This window comes from Pan paniscus, chromosome 2, assembly GCF_029289425.2.
Source record: "Pan paniscus chromosome 2, NHGRI_mPanPan1-v2.0_pri, whole genome shotgun sequence".
In the NCBI taxonomy this organism is placed as follows: domain Eukaryota; kingdom Metazoa; phylum Chordata; class Mammalia; order Primates; family Hominidae; genus Pan; species Pan paniscus.
The window spans coordinates 28,618,839-28,636,674 of NC_085926.1; the positions used below are offsets into that span (position 1 = coordinate 28,618,839).

Below are 17,836 nucleotides of genomic sequence, written 5' to 3' on the forward strand. Positions count from 1 at the left end.
GCTGAAGTCCTTAGGGGTAGGAAAGCCTCGAGCATGCAAACTGAGTTATGCGGAAGACAGTCATGCTGCCTTTTGTGCTGCAAGACCTGCTGACTTACTCAGTTGTTCTCCTGATTGCTCTAAGAAGTGCTACATTTACTCTCCTCTGCCAAATTTGTAGGGAACATCTATTAATACAGTCATGCATCACTTAGTGACAGGAATGTGTTCCGAGAAATGTGTCATGAGACAATTTTGTTGTGTGAACATATAGCGTGTATTTACACAAACATAGATGGAATAGCCTACTTATACACCTACCCAGTATGGCATAGCCTATTGCTCCTAGACTATGTTACTGGACCGATTACTGTAATCAATTGTAACACAGTGGTACATATTTGTATATCTAAACATTAGAATAGGCACAGTAAAAATATGGTATAATCATATGGGACCTCTGTCATATATGTGTCTGTTGTTGATTGCAACATCGTTATATATGGTGCATGATTGTACTTAGGATTTGTTCATGGATTAGTGGTTTCCATCTCTACTGTCAGCATCCTGCTGTAAGACACCATAGTTTCTTGCCATGATGATGTAGTAATCCCCTAAACTAGTGGTTTTTCAGATCTTGATATGCGTCAAAATCACCTTGGAGGGTTTATTAAAACACAGATTACTTGTCCCCACCTCCAGAGTTTCTGTTTCAGTAGATCTGGGGTGGGGCTCTGAAAATCTGCTTTTCTAACAAGTTCCCAGGTGATGTTTATGACATTGGTCCTCAGACCTCACCCTGAAAATCTGCACCCTACATAGTCTACATGTCTCTTTTCTTGGACCAAAGCTCATTATGTGTGCGGAAGCTGGAGTGATCTGTTATAAACGTAAATTAGATGGCATTATTCTCTCTTAATACCTTCCAGAGTTCCTGCCCCAGCCTATGAGGGTGATATGGTCTGGACCTCTATTGGTACCCAAATCTCGTGTTCAACTGTAATCCCCAGTGTTGGAGGTGGGGCCTGGTGGGAGGTGATTGGATCATGGGTGTGGATCCTTCATGAATGGTGGGTCACCATCCCTTTGGTGCTGTTCTCGTGATAGAGTTCTCATGAGATCTAGTTGTTTAAAAGTTAAGCCGGGTGCAGTGGCTCACACCTGTAATCCCAGCACTTTGGGAGGCTGAGGCTGATACATCACTTGAGGCCAGGAGTTTGAGACCAACCTGGAAAACATGGCAAAAACCTGTCTCTACTAAAAATACAAAACCTAGCTGGGCATGTTGGTACATGTCTGTAGCCCCAGTTACCTGGGAGGCTGAGGCACAAGAATCGCTTGAACCTGGGAAGCAGAGGTTGCAGTGAGCCAAGATCATGCCATTGTACTCTAGCCTGGGTGACAGAGCAAGATTCTGCCTCTAAATAGATAAATAAATAAAGTGTGTGGCATCTCCCCCCTCTCTCTCGGTGCCACTTCTGCCATGTAAGATGCCTGCCTCTGCATTGCCTTTCGTCACGAGTAAAAGTTTCATGAGGCCTCCCCAGAAGCAGAAGGTACTATGCTTCATGTACAGCCTGCAGAACTGTGAGCCAATTAAACCTCTTTTCTTTATAAATTACCCAGTCTCGGGTATTTCTTTATAACAGTGCTAGATGAACTAATATGGAGGCCTGTGTATTCTGACTCATGGGGCCACCAGACTGGACCCTGCCTGACTTCCCAACTTTGTCTGCCCCATCTGCACCTTCCTCACCATTCTACTGTATCACCTGCCTCCATTCAGGACCTGACCATACCACCTGTTCTTTCCAACTCTTCACAGAGTCTCTGCTTTTGGTGAGAAGCCTTCTGCTCTCCTTTAATTTCACCTATTAGTACCTGAACATCCTTTTCCTCTCAGCAACATTGTTACTTCTTCATAGAAGACATCCCTAACGTACGAGAAAATGTTGTATAGTAATACTGCTTATTCCTTTTTCCCCTTTTTAGTCTTTAGCACAATATTTTATGACATTAATTTGTGTTTTGACCTTATGAATAACTGTATTTCACCTTAGATTATAAACTCCATGAAGGAAGGGACCATATATGTTTTGGTCACTGCTGAATCTTTAATGCATAGCAGTGCCTGACACATGGTAGATACTTAAGAAACATTTTTTCAATGAGTGGTTGGATGGGTTGTAACAGAAATCAGTTTCTCTACTCACAAAACTTCTGACAAAAAAATGAGTAGTTTTCCATATATTGTACTTTTCCAGTTCCCTGGGGATACCAATTGGATATACACACAATTTAATTCAATTCTGACAGTAACTCAAGTTAGCATCAACCTCATGAGTTAAGAGCTCAATCCCTCAAGACTGCCCTCTACTTCAGATGCCAGTAGTAGGTCCGCAGATTACTACCCACATTGTTACCTGACATGGCTACAAATTGGGTGTCTCATGACCCCCTCCTCAGGTTCAATGATATGTCATGATGGCTCACAGGACTCAGGAAAACACTTTATTTACCGTTACTGGTTTATTATAAAGGATATTGTAAAGGATACAAATGAACAGCCAAACAAAGAGGTACATAGGATGAGGACTGAAAGGGTCCTGAGTGCAGGAGCTTTTGTCTTTTTGGAATTGGAATATGCCACCCTCCTGTGACGTGGATAAATTCACCAACCTGGAAACTCTCCAAACCCCTTGATTTAGGCTTTTTATGGAGGCCCCATTGCTTAGGCATGATTGATTAAATCATTGGCCATTGGTGATTGACTCGATCTCCAGCCCCTTCCATTCCATAGAGGTTGGGGGTAGGGGTGAAAGTTCTAATTCTTCAATCTTGCCCTGGTCTTTCTGGTGACCCACTCCCATCCTGAAGCTATCTAGGGTCCCCAGCCACCAGTCATCTCATTTGCATACTGAAAGATACCACTCTGGAGATTCCAAGGGCCTTAGAAGCTGGGTTAAGAATCAGACTAAGGCCAAATATTATAACAAAGGATTCTCCTATTTCCCTTATCACTCAGAAAGTTACAAGAGTTTTAGGAGCTCTGTGTCAGGAAGTGAGGGCAGAGACAAATAGATATTTTTTATTACATTGTAGATGAATGTGATTCTGAAGTGTTGGAGGTTGTAGAAAAATCTTAGAAGAGGAGGGAAGGAGTACCTGCTACCTAGCATTTGTCTATTGCTATGTGCACTGCTTTATCTGACAAATGAACATATGCAAGGTCTGTTTTTGAAATTTTTGCCAAAGAGCCCAGAATTGGCAGATGCAATCAACATCTCCATCACCAATACTCTGCTTGGTCATATTGAGACGGGATAGTTCCCTTGAACCCCTTCGCAGGCAGGAACTGGAGTGGCTTGTTTCACTCAGCTCGCCACTGGCCACTCCTCGCCAGAGGGAGCGTGCAAGCCAGTGCAGGAACTGGAGCTAACAAATGCTGGAACCAGCCGGTCGCTCCTCTCTGGCAGGAGCAGGCTCTGTGCAGGCCCTGCAGCAGCATCCAAGCATGTTACAACCAGTGATCTTCAGCTCTGCCATATGGGGATGGCCAAGTGCCAACCAGCTCAGTGGAGGGTCAGGATGGCAGCCCCTGCCCTCTTGGCACCGGGGTTCTTGTTTGGCGTCCAGGAAGAATCAGGTCACACTAACTGTTTGAAAGGTGATGAATGCGGAAGACTTTATTGAGTGGTGGGTGGCTCTCAGTCGAAAGGGAGTCTGGAAAGGGGATGGGAAGGTGATATTTCCCTGAAGCCTGGCCATCTCTGGCAGGGCCACTCTCTGAAGCTGCACCATCTGAAGTTAGTGGTGTCTGTCTGTAGTCTCCAATCCTCAGTTGCTTCTCTGCCCGCCGCTCAGCCGCTTGTAGCCTCAACGCTCAGCCATTTGTGTTGTTCCGCCAGCTGAAGTCTTTTATGGGCACAGGATGCGGGAGGGCAAGCCAAAAAAGCAACATTTGGATGGAAAAACAGGGTCAGCTGTTTTCAGTTAGGGCCTCAGTTCCCAGCTCTAGGGTGAGGTTTAGCGGGGAGCCCAGCCGTTCTGTATCATTATCAGCTCAAAACAGTGTCTCCCTTAAAACTCCTTCCTTGGGTAATCTGATTCTGAAGTTAATAAAACCATGTCTGTGACTGAAAGAACTAATTCGTGTATCTTTGAAATGTAGTACCCCTTATGCCTAATAAGGTCAAAGTTTTCAGAAACATTTTTGGCTCAAAATAATGGAATTATTTCGAAGATAGTCTTGTGGAATTTCAAATGCCTTCCTTCTTGGGGTTGTCCTTTCCTTTGGCATCGCCTATTTCTCTGGGGAAATTTTGCCCCTTCTTGGACTCCACACCTTGCTTGTGTCTTTTCTCACCAATCTTCTCTTCCTAGATTCCATCCATGGGACCTGTGCTCAAGGAAAATCAAAGCATTCCTCAGAGTTCATGGACAGGTAGGGTCATCGCAGTTACATGACAAAGCAGATTATGAACCCAAGTCTGCTATTTACTCACTTACTCTAGCACAGCACTAACCTCCCTACCTACCTATTGAATTCCAATTTTCCTTTTGAGTTGTGTGCACTTCAGGAGTTAGAGGGGAGTGATCATGAAGGGGCCACAGTATCAAATTCAGGTAACCTATGGGATCAGTCTAAAAGTGACGGAGGCATTTAAGACAGAAATCCACAGCCTTTACCACCATTTGGTCCATGCAAAGGGGTGGTCCCAGAGTGATGTGTTTTGCCTCCAGGGTTTTCAGAATTTTTTTTTTTTTTTTTAGAAGTTCAATTTAAGGGAAGCACACTGTCAGATGGAAATAATAATTTGAATTTGACATTGACACAGTTCACTTAGGTGCAAAAATTGCCAGGGAGTCCTAGAAGGTAAAAGTGAGGTGAGGAGTCAGAGAAATTTAATACATCTGGAGTTAGTGTGATACTGTCAATGACCATAGACAGTACTTTTTTTTTTTTTTTTTTTTTTTTGTCTGCTCAGTGTTTCTTTTCTGGTATCAGAACATGTTTCTTCATTGTGGAGAACTACCCCTCCCACCCCTCTTCTCCCCATTCCTCCTGCTTTACAGCTTTATTGTTGGAAGACAATTCTTGTGGATCTTTCATATTTCTGCACATCTTGTGTCAGCTCTTGTTTCAGAGGATCTTTTCAAGGATGTTTATAGTAAACAGCCTTGGATAATAGAGATAGGGCCTCCCTGCAGGAAATGGCTAGGTTTGTTTCCTGACTAGCATAATAAAGATAATATCTCCCTCCAGGGTGAAGGGTGAGCAGGTTTGCTAGCAGCCTCCTTCTAAGATCAGGGGTTTCCTAAACTTGAGGCCCTCACATATGAGGCAAATCAACTGTGTGTATGCAGCACCTACCTGGGCCACTCTGTATGTTTTTCAAGGGACTTGTGGAGCAAGGGGAGCCAATGTGAATATGAAGCACAGACTGCTTTCTGTGCCATGAGTAATCAAGTTTTTTGTCTCTGACCCAAGGGTCTAGCAGCATGTGTGAAGCTGTGGGAGGCTCTCTTCTTAACTGGCAAGGAAGGTAAGATCTCAGACCCCTCACGGCTCTTGACAGCTGACTGTTGGTTGGAAAACCTGGCCAGTGAGAGTAGAGCAGGCTCCTGGCCACAAGGATCACTTTGGTATAGTCGGATGACAAAGATCAGGCCCATAGGAAGGGTCTTCAAGGCTTTTGCTGGAGTTACTGGGCAAGGGATGTAGAATAGGAGCCTAGGCATCTTTGTGGTTACCTGGGGAGAGCCCCTTGAGAATGAGTCCCCTTACAGAGTAAAGCAGAGTCAAGAAAATGAGAGAGGGGAGGGGCAGAAAGCAAGGGAAATTGATTGAGGTTGAAATTGAGATTGATTTTATTTGGGAGTGTTGATTGAGAGCCTGGATATCGCCCTGCCTTTTCTGTTATATAAGTCAATACATTCACTTTGTTTGCTTAAGCCAGTTTGTGTGGGAATTTCAATATTAACAAGTGAAAAAGTCCTGTCAAATACAGTTGCAAAAGAGTGGGTTGACCATCCGAAGGGGGACCACTACTCTAGAGGTTTCTACTCAAGCTTTTCCTGTGTGAGCATATAACCTTCAACTGCTTACCCACTCCAAAATACATCTAAACAATGGCTATTAGGGTATAGAATTTGAGCTTGGTGCCTCTCCCCAGATGTCTCCCTGAGCAGTTATCTCGTTTTTGATGCTCTGCCTATATATCTGTGTGTCTGCTTCCCCAAGATGTTGTGAAAACTGTAAATCAAAACAAATGCAGAATGCTATGGAGAGGCAAGATGGGTGCAGTAAGAAAGGTGAAAAACATGGAAGATGGCAATGCTTTGGAACTCCTGGGGCCACACCCATGTAAGGAAGTGAGGAATTTGGGATTGTAGAGGTTTTTGCCTCTAAATTCATCACTCAAAGCTGTTCTGTGGCCCTGCAGAGAAATGATAATCAAGTTATTGTTATTATTATTCTGTTGGAAAGCACTGTAGAATTTAGGGTTACACAACGAACCCTGTGAGGTGAAAAGATTGGCAGCTTCTTCTTTTAAAAACAGCTTTGTTTCTAAAGTGGAGAAAGATTATTTTCTTTTGCTTTTCATTTCTTTATGTTATGTTGTGTGTGAGCACAAATATGCATGTATATTAATGTATAGCCGTGACCCTGCATATGTTTTCATGTGTATACATGTGCATGTACATGTGAGCCTATGTGCACATATGTGTATGGGCGGGTATGCCTGTATATGTATGTGTATCTAGGCATTTATCTTTCTAATTTGGATAGCAGAATTATAATCATCTTTCCAATATTTGATTAATAATTTCACATAATTCACAGTGTTTCTTTTACCAAATGTCGTTTTACCTTTCCAGTAATAGTTTCAATTTGTAGTTGGAGAAGAGGCATAAAGAAGAAGTAGATAAAGATTATCAGGTAAAGTTGTGGCAGAGGATGCTAATAGATGAAAAAAAAAAAAGAAGATCAGAGGTTTAAAAAAAGTGAGCAAAGAACCAGTTCAATTACTGAGACTTCTATGAAATCCCATGCAAGGCTGCTTCAATTCCGTTGCCAGACTTTTTTTCTGACTTCTTGTCGTACAAACCATGTGTTGGTCTCCTAGGCAATGCATCACTCTTCTGAGATGCTTTGCTCATACATGTTCAGGCTTCCCTCCATGCCCTCATGTTTTCTGCCTCTGCACTTACCTTTATCCCTTGCCTGAAATAACATGCTTTTCCCTTCTGAGCCCTATGTGTCTTCATTTCACCCCAGACAGACTCACTCACCCAGCCTCTGGGTCTAAATTGCCCCCTAATTTACAAAACCACGTGACCCTTCCAGGTAGATGCCGTGTCTTGCTTTCTTTTTGACCCAAAGCAAGCAAAAATGTTGAGTGATGCTTCTCACTTTCAACACACACACACACCTCAAGGTAATTCTGAGATCAATTTTTTGAGACTGGTCCTGGGACATGTCACCAGTGAGATGAAGATGTATGAGAGTGCAAAGAAGTTGGAGTTCTTTTTCTTTTCTTAAGAGGAATTTTCACTTGCGAGCAAAATTTTAATTGGATGTCTAAACTTCCAGATACGCTTTTGTTCAACATTTGTCATGAATTTATAGGGGAAGTAAAAAATCAATATTCTGCAGTACTTCTTTCATCCCAAGGAGGTTGAAAGACTTTAGCTGCAAAGTGAGGAGATCAGAAGAGAAACAGATTTATTAAAGAAAAAAACACCTCATCTTACCAATATCGTTTGGAAGAACAGACCCTTTCTGAAGCAATTTCTGATCTCCTTTCCAAAGGCGATCACTATTAATAGGCAACCATGAAGACGAGAAGCAAGAAGAAGGTTCACAGAGAAAAATGCAGAGTGCAATTTTCTATTCTCTACTCTTTTGTAGAAAGAGATCCCAGTTGTAAGTATGAACAATTTGCAAACATTTAAGCCAGGAGTTCTGCCAAATTTAAATGCCTTTGGCAATCAAGACAAGAAGCATCTCTCTCTGATATAACTCCAAATAGCTGGAAAATGACAAATAGGGCAGAATTTCCCATGCCCAGCTTTCATGGGACCCTTCCTACACACACACTAGGTTTCTTTGTAGAACAGTAATGTCATTTCATAACTTTTTCACTAGCTGCAGTTTGATGTATATGTTTGAGAATTTCCTTGTTTCCTTTTGTCTGAATGCTTTGATATTGTAGGGGAGAAAAAGTCATAACTTTTCCTCACTCATCACAAGGTTTATGACTGAGTCCTGTAAAAGAAAAGGAAGATTTAGGCCAGAGAAAAGCGAAGCAAATTTATTAGCCAAATATTATGGGATATGAGAGTCTTCAGAAATGAAGACCCCCAAACGTAGGGAAGATCATGTATTTTTATGCTTAGGTTTGATGAAGAATGGACAGACATGTAGAAGTATGATTAGATGAAAAAGGAGTATGACTGAATGGTAATAAACTGGGGGTGGGGGAAGTAGCAAGGTCTGTTTCTTGAGATTGTTCTTGGTCTCTCTGGATAGCATTCCCTCCCTTCGGATATAGGGCAGATCATCTGCCACACAAGAGGCTTCAGGAAAGAAGTTCAGAGAGATCTTTCTGCTTCTGTGGCTTTCTCAGTTTCCTTCAGCTTGAAATACTGAGTATTGGAAGGTACCACATTTGGGGCTAGTGTTTCCTGTACCCCATCAGCATCGTATGTGAAATGGTTTTATTTTTTCCAAAAACTGTTACGAATTTGCTCTAGCAAAATCCACATTCTTATTTCTTATTAAAACAGTCCCACTTAAAGTTTTTAAGTCTCAGTGTTAACAATGTAAAACCTACTTAAGGAGTGTAATTGGATTGTTTGTAACTCAATAAATAAATGCTTGAGGGGATGGATGAAACAAACAGAACAATGTAAAAACTTCAAACTTCTATTTAGTTGATACTTCTTAATCTCAGCTGTCCTCCCTCACTCTCAACCCCATCATCCCCCTAATCAAGGCTAAACTTGTGGCTCTGGTGGCTAGGAGTGGTGGGGTCTGGGTTATGGTCTGTTCTCTTACACACTTTTTGCTCTGCCTTCTTGGAATGATGACTCTGATTGATGTTGAGGGCAATGAGGAAGGGGATGAGATGAAAATGTTGCCTTGTATGCCTGTCCATAGTGAAGTTGCATGACTCTTCTTGGTTGGCCCTAATTGCTGACCTAGTTTGCGATTGAGTCCATGAAATCCTTGAGCATGGGTGGTGGCTCCATCAGGCCTCCTGATAACAGTCTCATCTTAAGTGGCTCCCTATGCAAGACTCTACTCCATCTTCTAGTTGATCCCTAGCTGAACACCTCCCATCCTTTGCTGTGTCCTATAGCTGTGCCTGGCACGAGTATAATACAGTGTCATCTGTGTTTACAGTGTTTCCATCTCTGTTGTCTACTGGTATGTTCAGCTCTAATTTACACACATTTCAGGAGCAGGAAACTTTCCCTTTTTATACCATATCCACCCAGTGCTCTTTACCTACCTCCAGTGGTATAAGGACTTGCTAGCAAGCTCAGTGAGTAAATTGACCCCAATTAAGGTACACAATGTTCCCTCTCCTTTTCATGGAGCCTCCCTCCCTCTCCAGTGTTGGGAGAGAGGAGAACAGCTAATCTTGAGAAATTCTTCAGTTCCACAGCCTCCTTCTTTTACTCTTTACTTTTACACCAATAACGTGAATGTAAGAGGTGGGAATTAGGTGGGGGGTAGTTAATGCTGAGTCTACTGACCTGTTACCTTCGTTTCTTCTCTTCTCTTTTCTCTTCTCTTCTCTTCTCTTCTCTTCTTTCTCTTCTCTTCTCTTCCTTTCCTTCTCTTCTCTTCTCCTTTTCTTTTCTTTGATGGAGTTTTGCTCTTGTTGCCCAGGCTGGAGTGCAATGGTGTGGTCTTGGCTCACTGCAACCTCCGCCTCACGGGTTCAAGTGATTTTCCTGCCTCAGCCTCCCAAGTAGCTGAGATTACAGGTGCCCCCCACTATGCCTGGCTAATTTTTGTATTTTTAGTAGAGATGGGGTTTCACCATGTTGGCCAGGCTGGTCTCGAATTGCTGACCTCAGGTGATCCACCCACCTCCCAAATGCTGGGATTACAGGCATGAGCCACTGTGCCTGGCCCTTGTTACCTTTCAACATGGCCTGTGGGATGGTGGCTAGGATGTGGAACACTTAAGGCATCTGCTCTAGATTACTGGGACAGCAGAACTCTGTACCTAACATCATCTTTTTATGCTATGGTTAATGCCTTTTACTGAAAAAAGGAAAGAGTGAAAGGGAAAGTATCAGAAAGAAGTAATGAATATTTTCCTTATAGTGGCCCAAAAAATAGTAAGGAAGAGCCTATTAGACAAGGAATATTTGGATCTTACTGGGAGAGACTAGTCTCTTTATTCCTAGATCCCAGCATAGTGCCTGACACATGCTTGCTGGGTAAATATTGAAAGAAACTTCCAAATTACCTGCCAAGGTGCTGGAAGGTAATTGTGTGATTTTGCTATACAAAGACTAAATTGGAGACAGAGCAACCCTGGAAGAAACATGTTCCCAGTTTTTGTCTCCCCCAACTCTTCCTGAGCTCCAGTGTTTGTTTCCCTTGCCCTGCCCACATAAAACTGCACAATAGAAAAATTGGAATTGTCTTTGAAGTGACCATAGTGAATAGTGGTGGTTGTCAATGCTAAATAGCTATTTTGAAATCTTGGATTTAGCTTGCTATGGCAAAATGAGTGGCATTAAAGCCCTCACTTCTAGAGCACAATGGAGTTAGGGATATATACCTAGAAATAGTGCTTCACAGCTACATTAAGTAAGAAAATTAATGTCAGGCAGTACCACCTGTAAAAATGGACCCAGTACCTTGGGTCTCAAACTTCGGAAAACTTCATATTCATCAACACACACACACACACACACACACACACTCACACCTACACTTCAATAAAGAATACACGATGCCTCTGTTACTCAGGATTCAGCGCTCATTGTTGGCAGCTAAACATCCACTCTCATGACTACTAATACTGTTCAGGCCCCAGGGAAATGCTTTCCCACATCTCACCCAATGTTCTCGAACAAAAGATGACTGCATCTGAATGCCGTGAAGATTTGTGGGTTGTGCTGTCTGAAACAGGCCCTGCTTTGGAGTGTGGGGAAGATTTGAGCAGCAAAAGCACTTCGGTAAGAAAAAAGACTAATTAAATTGTAAAACCTTTCTCTCAGTGTGAGTGTAGTAGTGTGTATTGCATAAAAAGTATTATTTTTCAGTAGAATCAAGCCTCCATTTCCTTGCTTCTCTTCATGGTTCCAGAGGTACCTGGGAATTAGTGTTCTCTTTGCAGTAGTTGCACATGGTGACTGGAGAACATTTGGCAGTATTGAACAACTACTGATCCCCAAATCACTGTCCATCAACAAAACGTCCAGATGTGTACAATGACACTTCAGTCATCTTTGATATTTTGCTGACTTTTAATTAGATAAAAGTTATAACTTTACACACATTTTTAAAAAAACATTATAGTCATAAAGTCTTTTTCAAGGTAGGAGAATAGAATACATTTATGTTTTCTAGACTCATATATAACTTAAGATATGTAGGTTTTTATTTGTACTTTTCTTCCAAGCCCTACAAATATTAGGGTTGGACCTAATGTAAAATATTAGGTCAGAGTAGTGGCCTCATAAAAGTAAGTTTACTTTCTCTTGCCTAAATATTCGTCTGTCACCATGAAAGAATAGCTGTATCTCTGAACTTTATTTTATGGGGGTGGAATTATAAGACAATGGCTAAGATTTTGCCAGTGTTAAGTAGCCTGGTCTTTTCCCATGAAACTCAAGACTAATTTCTACAGGAGAAAATGGACTATGATCCCTTTGTTTTCACTAAAACTGCATGTTCACGAGGATCAATAACAGGCCAGATTTGGGGCTTGTTTCTTTGTATTTAAATATATTCTTTTCCCAGCATAAATACAAGCTTACTTGGTTGGCAAAATATGCATTTTGTCTCACTATTTAAGGATCATTTTTGTCCTTAACAATGACAGCAGTAAAAACAATAATATTAACTGACTATGGAGAAGCACTTTACAGTGTTCAATGTGCTTATATATATTTTACCACCTGTTAATACATTAAGAAAGAAAACTGTGGCTTCTGACATTCTGATAGATCTAGTTGCAAAGTTAATGGCAATATGCAAGGGTTTTTACCTCTATTTATTTCTATATTCTATTAACAAACTGAGGCTAGACATTAATTTCCAACTGGCTTCTGCATTTCAGAACATTTTAAATTTTGTTTTCTTTTCATGGAAATGAAAATATAACTATAGTTTTCAGAGAATGTTTATGCTGCAATGGTTTATTTTTCATTCTGGCAAATCAATAGCTAACTCTCTAGGGAAAGCATAATTTGGCAGTTAGGTTGTTTGACCTTTCATTTTTCAGAAGTCTTTGAGGCATTGCATTTGTTGTTCATGATGGTATGTTTGGAGTTTGTATTCATCTATATAAAGAGACACAGTAAGAATACAAGCATCAGGCAAGGAGCTGAGAAATCTAGGTTCTTGGCTTCACTTTTCCTAATCTTTCTGAGCTTCAGCTCATCTGTCTAATCACATTAAGATGTTTGCCCACCTATGTAACATAACTATTGTGAAGAACAGACTGGATGATGGATGTGAAAGTGCTTGGAAAACCAATCACTATGGCAAATAAATGGTATCAGAAGTAAATGATACTATTATAGACTAGGATGGGCACATTAAGCCCTGAGGGCCAAATCCAGCTTGCTACTTGTTTTTGTAAGTAAGATTTTATTGGAACACACCACATCTATTTTTTTTATTATTATTATAATACTTTAAGTTTTAGGGTACATGTGAACAATGTGCAGGTTAGTTACATATGTATACATGTGCCATGCTGGTGTGCTGCACCCATTAACTCGTCATTTAGCATTAGGTTTATCTCCTAAAGCTATCCCTCCCCCTTCCCCCCGCCCCACAACAGTCCCCAGAGTGTGATGTTCCCCTTGCAGTGTCCATGTGTTCTCATTGTTCAATTCCAACCTATGAGTGAGAATATGTGGTGTTTGGCTTTTTGTTCTTGTGTTAGTTTACTGAGAATGATGATTTCCAATTTCATCCACGTCCCTACAAAGGACATGAACTCATCATTTTTTATGGCTGCATAGTATTCCATGGTGTATGTGTGCCACATTTTCTTAATCCAGTCTATCATTGATGGACATTTGGGTTGGTTCCAAGTCTTTGCTATTGTGAATAGTGCCGCATTAAACATACGTGTACATGTGTCTTTACAGCAGCATGATTTATAGTCCTTTGGGTATATACCCAGTAATGGTATGGCTGGGTCAAATGGTATTTCTAGTTCTAGATCCCTGAGGAATCGCCACACTGACTTCCACAATGGTTGAACTAGTTTACAGTCCCACCTAAAGTGTAAAAGTGTTCCTATTTCTCCACATCCTCTCCAGCACCTGTTGCTTCCTGACTTTTTAATGATCACCATTCTAACTGGTGTGAGATGGTATCTCATTGTGGTTTTGATTTGCATTTCTCTGATGGCCAGTGATGGTGAGCATTTTTTCATGTGTTTTTTGGCTGCATAAATGTCTTCTTTTGAGAAGTGTCTGTTCTTCATATCCTTCGCCCACTTTTTGATGGGGTTGTTTGTTTTTTTCCTGTAAATTTGTTTGAGTTCATTGTAGATTCTGGATATTAGCCCTTTGTCAGATGAGTAGGTTGCAAAAATTTTCTCCCATTTTGTAGGTTGCCTGTTCACTCTGATGGTAGTTTCTTTTGCTGTGCAGAAGCTAGTTTAATTAGATCCCTTTTGTCAATTTTGGCTTTTGTTGCCATAGCTTTTGGTGTTTTAGACATGAAGTCCTTGCCCATGCCTATGTCCTGAATGGTAATGCGTAGGTTTTCTTCTAGGGTTTTTATGGTTTTAGGTCTAACATGTAAGTCTTTAATCCATCTTGAATTAATTTTTGTATAAGGTGTAAGGAAGGGATCCAGTTTCAGCTTTCTACATATGGCTAGCCAGTTTTCCCAGCACCATCTATTAAATAGGGAATCCTTTCCCCATGTCTTGTTTTTGTCAGGTTTGTCAAAGATCAGATAGTTGTAGATATGTGGTGTTATTTCTGAGGGCTCTGTTCTGTTCCATTGATCTATATCTCTGTTTTGGTACCAGTACCACGCTGTTTTGGTTATGTAGCCTTGTAGTATAGTTTGAAGTCAGGTAGCGTGATGCCTCCAGCTTTGTTCTTTTGGCTTAGGATTGACTTGGCGATGCAGGCTCTTTTTTGGTTCCGTATGAACTTTAAAGTAGTTTTTTCCAATTCTGTGAAGAAAGTCATTGGTAGCTTGATGGGGGGATGGCATTGAATCTGTAAATTACCTTGGGCAGTATGGCCATTTTCACGATATTGATTCTTCCTACCCATGAGCATGGAATGTTCTTCCATTTGTTTGTATCCTCTTTTATTTCCTTGAGCAGTGGTTTGTAGTTCTCCTTGAAGAGGTCCTTCATGTCCCTTGTAAGTTGGATTCCTAGGTATTTTATTCTCTTTGAAGCAATTGTGAATGGGAGTTCACTCATGATTTGGCTCTCTGTTTGTCTGTTATTGGTGTATAAGAATGCTTGTGATTTTTGCGCATTGATTTTGTATCCTGAGACTTTGCTGAAGTTGCTTATCAGCTTAAGGAGATTTTGGGCTGAGACGATGGGGTTTTCTAGATATACAATCATGTCATCTGCAAACAGGGACAATTTGTCTTCCTTTTTTCCTAATTGAATACCCTTTATTTCCTTCTCCTGCCTAATTGCCCTGGCCAGAACTTCCAACACTATGTTGAATAGGAGTGGTGAGAGAGGGCATCCCTGTCTTGTGCCAGTTTTCAAAGGGAATGCTTCCAGTTTTTGTCCATTCAGTATGATATTGGCTGTGGGTTTGTCATAGATAGCTCTTATTATTTTGAGATATGTCCCATCAATACCTAATTTATTGAGAGTTTTTAGCATGAAGGGCTGTTGAATTTTGTCAAAGGTCTTTTCTGCATCTATTGAGATAATCCTGTGGTTTTTGTCTTTGGTTCTGTTTATATGCTGGATTACATTTATTGATTTGCGTGTATTGAACCAGCCTTGCATCCCAGGGATGAAGCCCACTTGATCATGGTGGATAAGCTTTTTGATGTGCTGCTGGATTCGGTTTGCCAGTATTTTATTGAGGAATTTTGCATCAATATTCATCAAGGATATTGGCCTAAAATTCTCTTTTTTGGTTGTGTCTCTGCCTGGCTTTGGTATCAGGATGATGCTGGCCTCATAAAATGAGTTAGGGAGGATTCCCTCTTTTTCTATTGATTGGAATAGTTTCAGAAGGAATGGTACCAGGTCCTCCTTGTACCTCTGGTAGAATTCGGCTGTGAATCCATCTGGTCCTGGACTCTTTTTGTTGGTAAGCTATTGATTATTGCCACAATTTCAGAGCCTGTTATTGGTCTATTCAGAGATTCAACTTCTTCCTGGTTAAGCAGGAAAGTTCCAAAATTGACACCCTAACATCACAATTAAAGGAACTAGAAAAGCAAGAGCAAACACATTCAAAAGCTAGCAGAAGGCAAGAAATAACTAAAATCAGAGCAGAACTGAAGGAAGTAGAGACACAATAAACCCTTCAAAAAATTAATGAATCCAGGAGCTGGTTTTTTGAAGGGATCAACAAAATTGATAGACCGCTAGCAAGACTAATAAAGAAGAAAAGAGAGAAGAATCAAATAGACACAATAAAAAATGATTAAGGGGATATCACCAGCGATCCCACAGAAATACAAACTACCATCAGAGAATACTACAAACACCTCTACGCAAATAAACTAGAAAATCTAGAAGAAATGGATAAATTCCTCGACACATATTTGTTTATATATTGTCTGTGGTTGCTGTCATGCTGCAATGGCAGAGTGGAGCAGTTGTGACAGAAACCACATGGCCAGCAAAACCTAACATATTTGCTGTTGGATTCTTTACAGAAAAAGCCTGCCAACCCATGTTAGAGACCACAGACTATTTGGTTGGAATTCTCAGATGTGGGGAATAAATAGCATCTAATCCAAAATTTTAGGAGGAAGCTGTAGTTCCTCTTCAAGTGATGAATGAATGCTTTTTTTAAAAAAATTAATAACAATGGTTAATAAAGAAATAATGGTAGAATTAGAAAATATCAATTTTTATAGACTTTTTGAAATAATTGATGGAAGCCAAGGATTGTCAACGAATATTAAAACTTTTGTATAAGGTGTTGTTTGGGCAAAAATATGCTTATACTGTGTTGAAAACATGATGCCACAGGTTACTTACTAATTGTAAAAGGAAAAACAAAACCTTCTGTAGTGGAGAGATCTGGTGGTCACTACCTTAGCCATTTGATCAGGCTCTTTATCCGTAAAACTGAGACAGACAGATGTGGTGTGCCTTCTAACAATACACAAAGTTTTGAAAAACCATTATCTATTAACTATTCTTGTCAAAATGTGTAAGGTAGACTTAATTTCTAGTTTATAGGAAATACTGAGAATATAGGACTCAGTTAAATGACACCAAAATGAAACAGACAAATCAAAAACTGAAACCATGGAAGAGCATTTCTAGGTTGTTGGCGCTGTAACAGCCAAATGTCATGTGGGAACCTCAATTGGGTTCAGTGTAGAAAAAGGAAAGCTATAAAGAGTCTTATGGGCCAGCTGGGACATTTGAATATGGACTAGATATTGAATATTGTTATATTAGAGAACAATTATTAATTATATCTTGTTAATAAGATAATGATATTGTGGTTATACAGTGGACAGTGTGCGAAGTTTTTTGAGTTACTTTCAAATGCTTGAGACAAACACACACACATACACATACAAAACGTGGCAAAAGAATATATGAGAGTTCATTGTACTAGTCTTTTAACTTTTTTACTTTTGAGCATTCCCAAAATAAAAAATGGAGAATCAAATTCAATAAGCAATTATTGCCAGTGAAATAAAGAACCCAGGAAATTGACATCTAGTAGAAGGAAGACCTGGGTTTCATTGCCATTTGGTTAATAATGGTGAGCAGTAGTGTTGTCTCTGGTGTGCTTTATCCAGCCACTCAAGTGAAAAAATCAGAGATAAAACATTCTCTTTTCATGATTTTTTCCCTGCAGATGTTCATTCCTGATGGTAATTCATCTTACAGCCAGGGAACCCACCAAAGCAATATTTTTCCCTTATAAAATTTCATCTTACTAGTTGTCACCCATCATTCCAGGCTGTTGAAATCTTTAGAATTTTGATTGGCCTATTCAATCGTTAGTTATCTTTCTCAGTCTTGTGACATCTGAACGGTTGATGAGCTCACTTTCTATGTCTTCATCCAAGTAGATAATGAAGATATGGAATAGCAACTCCTTCCTGCTCCCTAGTAGCTGAAGACAAAGCCTCACAGCATTCTAGTGCCTGCTCCCTGCCTGCAGTGGGGAGGTGGGGAGCAGGCACTAGATGCTCAGCAGCCCAGATTGGGCCCCGTGCTTCAACTAGCTACAAACATAGCCTGCCATCTCTGACCCAGGACCCTTTCTGCACCAGCCCCTTCAGATCCTCTTGGCCTCAACACTTTTTCCACCTGCTGCTGCTGCTGCTGCTGCTGCTGTTGCTGCAACTTTCCCAGCATGAGCTTTTATTGGCTCCATTCAGGCACATCCTGATCATGAGGGGCCTCTCACCTTGTGTCCTGAGACATTCCTATTAACATCAAGG

At 40.8% G+C, this 17,836-nt stretch overlaps 1 protein-coding gene and 1 long non-coding RNA gene across 7 annotated transcripts in view; both read left to right on the top strand.

Moving 5' to 3' along the window:
- RBMS3 (RNA binding motif single stranded interacting protein 3) overlaps positions 1 to 17,836 on the top strand; it is a 1,476,433-nt gene that overhangs the window by 104,019 nt on the left and 1,354,578 nt on the right. The window lies entirely within an intron of this gene.
- LOC129397382 (uncharacterized) overlaps positions 1 to 17,836 on the top strand; it is a 180,244-nt gene that overhangs the window by 97,454 nt on the left and 64,954 nt on the right. The window contains exon 1 of one of the 2 annotated variants that reach the window (XR_010111406.1): positions 11,116 to 11,190. The exons of the other annotated variant lie outside the window; for it this stretch is intronic. This is a non-coding gene — a long non-coding RNA (uncharacterized LOC129397382). Of the gene's footprint in view, positions 1 to 11,115; positions 11,191 to 17,836 lie in introns of those variants that run through there. 2 annotated transcript variants of the gene reach the window in all.